We start from the raw sequence: 6,634 nt of genomic DNA, 5'->3' as shown, positions 1-6,634 counted from the left end.
ATGACCACAACACTGAAGATTTGTCTCATTTACTCCAGAGAGAATGATTCCTCTCAAAGACAATTCTCACAGCCCTTCCTTCTCCCTTAGAATATTTAGAAACAAATTAGGGAGCTGTCAGGCCTCTGAGCCCAAGCCTGCGCTATACATCCAGATGGCCTGAAGCAACTGAAGAACCACAAAATAAGTGAAAAGAGCCAGTTTCTGCCTTAACTGATGACATTCCACCATTGTGATTTGTTCCTGCCCCACCTTAACTGAACAAGTAACCTTGTGACATTCCTTCTCCTGGACAATGAGTCTCAGGAGCTCCCCACCGAGCACCTTGTGACCCCCACCCCTGCCCACAAGAGAATAACCCACTTTGACTGTAATTTTCCACTACCTACCCAAATCTTATAAAAGCCCCACCCCATCTCCCTTTGCTGATTCCTTTTTCGGACTCAGTCTGCCTGCACCCAGCTGACTAAAAAGCTTTATTGCTCACACAAAGCCTGTTTGGTGGTCTCTTCATATGGAAGCATGTGATATTTAGTGCCAAAGACCTGGGACAGGAGGACTCCTTCAGGAGACTGGTCCCCTGTCCTCACCCTCACTCCATGAGGAGATCCACCTATGACCTCAGGTCCTCAGACCAACCAGTCCAAGGAACATCTCACCAATTTCAAATTAGGTAAGCGGTCTTTTCACTCTCTTCTCCAGCCTGTCTTGCTAACCTTCAATTTCCCTGTCCTTCCAATTCTAGTTCATTTTCCTCTTCAGTAGAGACAAAGGAGACACATTTTATCCATGGACCCAAAACTCCGATGCCAGTCATGGACTCGGGAAGACAATCTTCCCTTGGTGTCTAATCACCGTGGGGATGCCTGCCTGATCATTCACCCACATTCCATTGGTGTCTGATCACCGTGGGGACGCCTGCCTTGGTCATTTCACCCACATTCCCTTGGTGGCAAGTCAATTGCAGGGATGCCTGCTTTGGCTGCTCACCCACATTACAGCCCAGGGCTGCTCATCGCACCACCCCCTTCTCTGTGTCTCTACCTTTCACTTTAAACTTACCTCTTCACTATGGGCAACTTTTCACCCTCCATTCCTCCTTCTTCTCCCTTAGCCTGTGTTCTCAATAACTTAAAATCTCTTCAACTCACACCTGACCTAAAACCTAAATGCCTTATTTTCTCCTGCAATACCGCTTGGCCCCAGTACAAACCCAACTGGTTCCAAATGGCCAGAAAATGGCACTTTTGATTTCTTCATCTCACAAGACCTAGATGATTTTTGTTGAAAAATGGGCAAACAGTCTGAGGTGCCTGACATCCAGGCACTCTTTCACACATCGGTCCTTCCCTAGTTTCTGCTCCCAATGTGACTCATCCCAAATCTTTCTTCTTTCTCTCCTGTTTCTTTAGTCTCCACCCCAAACTCTGAGTCCTTTGAATTCTCCTTTTCTACAGACCCATCTGACCTTTTCCCCCCTCCCCAGGCTGCTGCTCACCAGCCAGGCCGAGCCAGGTCCCAATTCTTCCTCAGCCTCCGCTCCCCCACCCTATAATCCTTCTATCACCTCCCCTCCTCACACCTGGTCCAGCTTGCAGTTTCATTCCGTGACTAGCCCTCCCCCACCTGCCCAACAATTTCCTCTTAAAAAGGTGGCTGGAGCTGAAGGCATAGTCAAGGTTAATGCTCCTTTTTCTTTATCTGACCTCTCCCAAATCAGGTAGAATTTGGCTTTTTTTTTTTTTTTAAATCAAATATAAAAACCCCGCCCAGTTCATGGCCCATTTGGCAACAACCCTTAGACACTTTACTGTGCTAGACCCAGAGAGGCCAGAAAGCCATCTTATTCTCAATATGCATTTTATTAGCCAATCCACTCCAGACATTAAAAAAGCTCCAAAAATTGGATTCTGGCCCTCAAACCCCACAACAGGTCTTAATTAACCTCGCCTTCAAGGTATACAATAATACAGAAGAGGCAGCCAAGTGGCAACGTATTTCTGAGTTGCAATTACTTGCCTCCATTGTGAGAGAAACCCCAGCCACATCTCCAGCCCACAAGAACTTCAATATGCCTAAACTGCAGTGGCCAGGTGTTCCTCCAGGACTTCCTCCCCCAGGATCTTGCTTCAAGTGTTAGAAATCTGGCCACTGGGCCAAGGAATACCTGCAACCTGGGATTCCTCCTAAGCCGTGTCCCATGTGTATGGGACCCCACTGGAAATCGGACTGTTCAATTCGCCCAGTAGCCACTCCCAGAGCCCCTGGAACTCTGGCCCAAGGCTCTCTGACTGACTCCTTCCCAGATCTTCTTGGCTTAGCAGCTGAAGACTGACTCTGCTCGATCACCTCAGAAGCCTCCTGGACCGTCACAGATGCTTTGGGTAACTCTTACAGTGGAGGGTAAGTCCATCCCCTTCTTAATCAATATGGAGGCCACCCACTCCACATTACCTTCTTTTCAAGGGCCTGTTTCCCTTGCCACCATAACTGTTGTGGGTATTGACGGCCAGGCTTCTAAACCTCTTAAAATTCCCCAACTCTGGTGCTGACTTGGACAACATTCTTTTATCCACTCCTTTTTAGTTATCCCCACACGCCCACCTCCCTTATAAAAGGTCGAGACATTTTAAGTAAATTATCTGCTTCCCCGACTATTCCTGGGCTGTAGCCACACCTCATTGCCACCCTTTTCCCCAGGTCAAAGCCTCCTTCACATCCTCCCCTTCCATCTCCCTACCTTAATCCACAAGTATAGGATACCTCTACTCCCTCCTTGGCAACTGATTATGCACCCCTTACCATCCCTTTAAAACGTAATCACCCTCACCCCTCTCAACGCCAGTATGCCATCCCACAACAGACTTTGAGGGGACTAAAGCCTGTTATCACTCGCCTGTTACAGCATGGCCTTTTAAAGCCTATAAACTCTCCTTACAATTCCCACATTTTACCTGTCCAAAAACTGGACAAGTCTTACAGGTTAGTTCAGGATCTGTGCCTTATCAACCAAATTGTTTTGCTTATCCACTCTGTGGTGCCAAACCTGTACACCCTTTTGTCCTCAATAACTTCTTCTGCAACTCACTATTGTGTTCTTGATCTTAAAGATGCTTTTTTCACTATTCCCCTGCACCCCTCATCCCAGCCTCTCTTTGCTTTTACCTGGACTGACCCTGACACCTATCAGCCTCGGCAACTTACCTGGACTGTACTGCCACAAGGTTTCAGGGACAGCCCCCATTACTTCAGTCAAACCCTTTCTCATGATTTACTTTCTGTCCATCTTCTTCTCACCTTATTCAATATATTGATGACCTTCTACTTTATAGCCCCTCCTATGAATCTTCTCAACAGGACACCCTCCTGTTCCTCCAACATCTGTTCTCAAAAGGATATCGTGTAGCCCCCTCCAAAGCCCAAATTTCTTCCTCATCTGTGACCTATCTCGGCATAATTCTTCATGAAAACACACATGCTCTCCCTGCTGATTGTGTCCAGCTGATCTCTCAAACCCCTGTCCCCATCACCAAACAACAATTCCTTTCCTTCTTGGCATTGTTGGATATTTCTGACTCTGGATACCAGGCTTTGCTATCCTAACCAAACCACTTTACAAGTTCACAAAGGGTAACTTAACTGATCCCACAGACCCTAAGTCTTTTCCCCATTCTTCTTTTCACTCTCTCAAAAAGGCCCTGGAGACAGCTTCCACACTAGCACTCCCCAACTCGTCCCATTCTTTTTCCTTACACACAGCTGAAATACAAGGCTGTGCTGCTAGAGTCCTCACACAGGAACCAGGCCCACAACCTGTTGCCTTTGTATCAAAACAACTTGACCTCACAATTCTGGGGCGACCCTCATGTGTGCATGCAGTGCAACTGCCGCTTTAATACTTCTGGAAGCCCTCAAAATCACAGGCTATGCTCCCCTTACTCTCTACAGTTCCCACAACTTTCAAAATCTATTCTCCTCCTCACACTTGACATATATACTTTCTGCCCCCTGGCTCCTTCAACTGTACTCACTATTTGTTGAATCTCCCACAATTACCATTGTTCCTGGTCCAGACTTCAATCCAGCCTCTCATCTTATTCCTGATACTACATCTGAACCCCATGACTGTATCCCTCTAATCCACATGGCATTCTCCCCTTTTCACCATATTTCCCTCTTTCCTGTTCCTCACCCAGACCACACTTGGTTTACTGATGGTAGTTCTTCCAGGCCCAATTGCCAATCACCGGCAAAGGCAGGCTATGCTATAGTGTCTTCCACATCTATCACTGAGGCTATGGGCCTGCCCCCTTCTGCTACCTCTCAACAAGCTGAACTCATTGCCTTAACTCGAGCCCTCATTCTTGCAATGGAACTATGTGTCAATATCTATAACGATTCCAAGTATGCCTTCCACATCCTTCAACACCATGCTGTTATGTGGGCAGAAAGAGGTTTCCTCACTACATAAGGGTCCTCCATCATTAATACCTCCCTAATAAAAACTCTTCTTAAAGCTGCTCTACTTCCAAGAAAACTGAGGCCATTCACTGCAAAGGCCATCAAAGGGCATCAGATCCCTTCGCTCAGGGCAATGCTTATGCTAATAAGGTATCTAAACAAGCATCTAGCGTTTCAACTTCTGTCCGTCATGGCTGGTTTTTCTCCTTCTCATCTTTTCACTTTACATTTCCAGTTTTGCCTTACTCAAGGTCTCTTCTTCCCTGTGGCTCCTCCACCTATATGCGTCTACCTGTTAATTAGACAGGCACATGTACACTAGTTTTCCTTACCCCCAAAAATCAATTTGCAAATGGGACCCAACAGCTTCCTGTTCCCCTCATGACACCAACACTTCACTACTATTTTGTTTTGTTTTTCTTATTATTAATATAAAAAGACAGGAATGTGCCTCGACTTACTCACTGTTGAAAAAGGAGAAATCTGTATATTTTTAAACGAAGAGTGTTGTTTTTACCTAAATCAATCTGGCCTAATATATGACCACATAAAAAAACTCAAAGATAGATTCCCAAAACTTGCCAACCAAGCAAATAATTACACCAAACCCCCTTAGGCACTGTCTAATTTGATGTCCTAGGTCCTCCCAATTCTTAGTCCTGTAATATCTGTTTTTCTCCTTCTCTTAGTCAGACCTTGTGTCTTCCATTTAGTTTCTCAATTCATACAAAACCGCATTCAGGCCATCACCAATCATTCTATACGATAAATGCTCCTTCTAACAACCCCACAATATCACACTTTACCCCCAAATATTTCTTAAGTTTAGTATCTCCCACTCTAGGTTCCCATGCCACTCCTAATCCCACTTGAAGTAGCCCTGAGAAATGTTGCCCATTATCTCTCCATACCACCCCCAAAAATTTTCACCGCTCCAACACTTCACCACTGTTTTGTTTTGTTTTTCTTATTAATATAAGAAGACAGGAAATGTCAGGCCTCTGAGCCCAACTCTGCACATATACATCCAGATGACCTGAAGCAACTGAAGAACCACAAAAGAAGTGAAAATAGTCAGTTCCTGCCTTAACTGAGGACATTCCACCATTGTGATTTGTTCCTGCCCCACCTTAACTGAACCTTAACTGATCAATTAACCTTGTGACATTCCTTCTCCTAGACAATGAGTCTCAGAACCTCCCCACTGAGCACCTTGTAACCCCTGCCCTTGCCCGCAAGAGAATAACCCACTTCCATTGTAATTTTCCACTACCTACTCAAATCTTAGAAAACTGCCCCACCCCATTTCCCTTTGCTGACTCCTTTTTCGGACTCAGTCCACCTGCACCCAGGTGATTAAAAAGATTTATTGCTCACACAAAGCCTGTTTGGTGGTCTCTTCACATGGACGCATGTGACAGGAACAAAGATACATGAAGATGCTAGCTGCTTAAGAAGGGAAGTGTGAGTGTGTGTGTGTGCATGTGTAAGGACAAAACTGAAAACATTTGAATTACAGCAGATACAGAAAGAAATCTTACCTGAACTTCTTTTGCCTGACTAAAGCAGAACCTCCCAGAAATGCCCCTACCATTATCTCCCTTCAGAGGAGTCCTCATGTAATGGTAATAGGCCTTTTGCCTGATGTGCACAGCATGTCAATATGCCAAGACACTGGGTCGCAGCAGAGGAAGAGGTTTAATTGCAGGGCTGCCAAACCAAAAGATGGAAGGAAACCTCAAATCCATTTCCTCAAAGAGTTTGAGGCTGGAGTTTTTAAGGGTTTTGGAGTAGGTGGAAGTCAGAGATCACTAATTGGCTGAAGAATGCAGAGTGAAGTCATGGGACAGAGAGATGAAAAAACAGTATTCTCATGCTGATCAGTTCATCTGTGGGGCTCTTTAAAGTGGATGGTGTCAGCTGTTCTGCTGGAATTCAGGATCTGCATAAACAATTCCTAAACAAAAGCCTTATGATTCTAATGTCAAAGATCTTATCAATGGGAACAATGAGAATGCAAATGGTCAGTATCTCGTGTTCCTGACTTCTGGTTACAAGGAAGTGGGTCGAAGAGTAGCCTGATTAATGCTTACTTATAATTATATTTCTGTCCAGGATTCTTGTTAACCGTGTGAGGATGGCTTCACCCAGACAGGAGATATTCCAAGAAAAT

This window comes from Rhinopithecus roxellana, chromosome 5 (genome assembly GCF_007565055.1).
Source record: "Rhinopithecus roxellana isolate Shanxi Qingling chromosome 5, ASM756505v1, whole genome shotgun sequence".
NCBI classification, from domain to species: Eukaryota; Metazoa; Chordata; class Mammalia; order Primates; family Cercopithecidae; genus Rhinopithecus; species Rhinopithecus roxellana.
The sequence above is the reverse complement of the archived record's forward strand: the minus strand, read 5'-3'. Positions refer to the sequence as shown.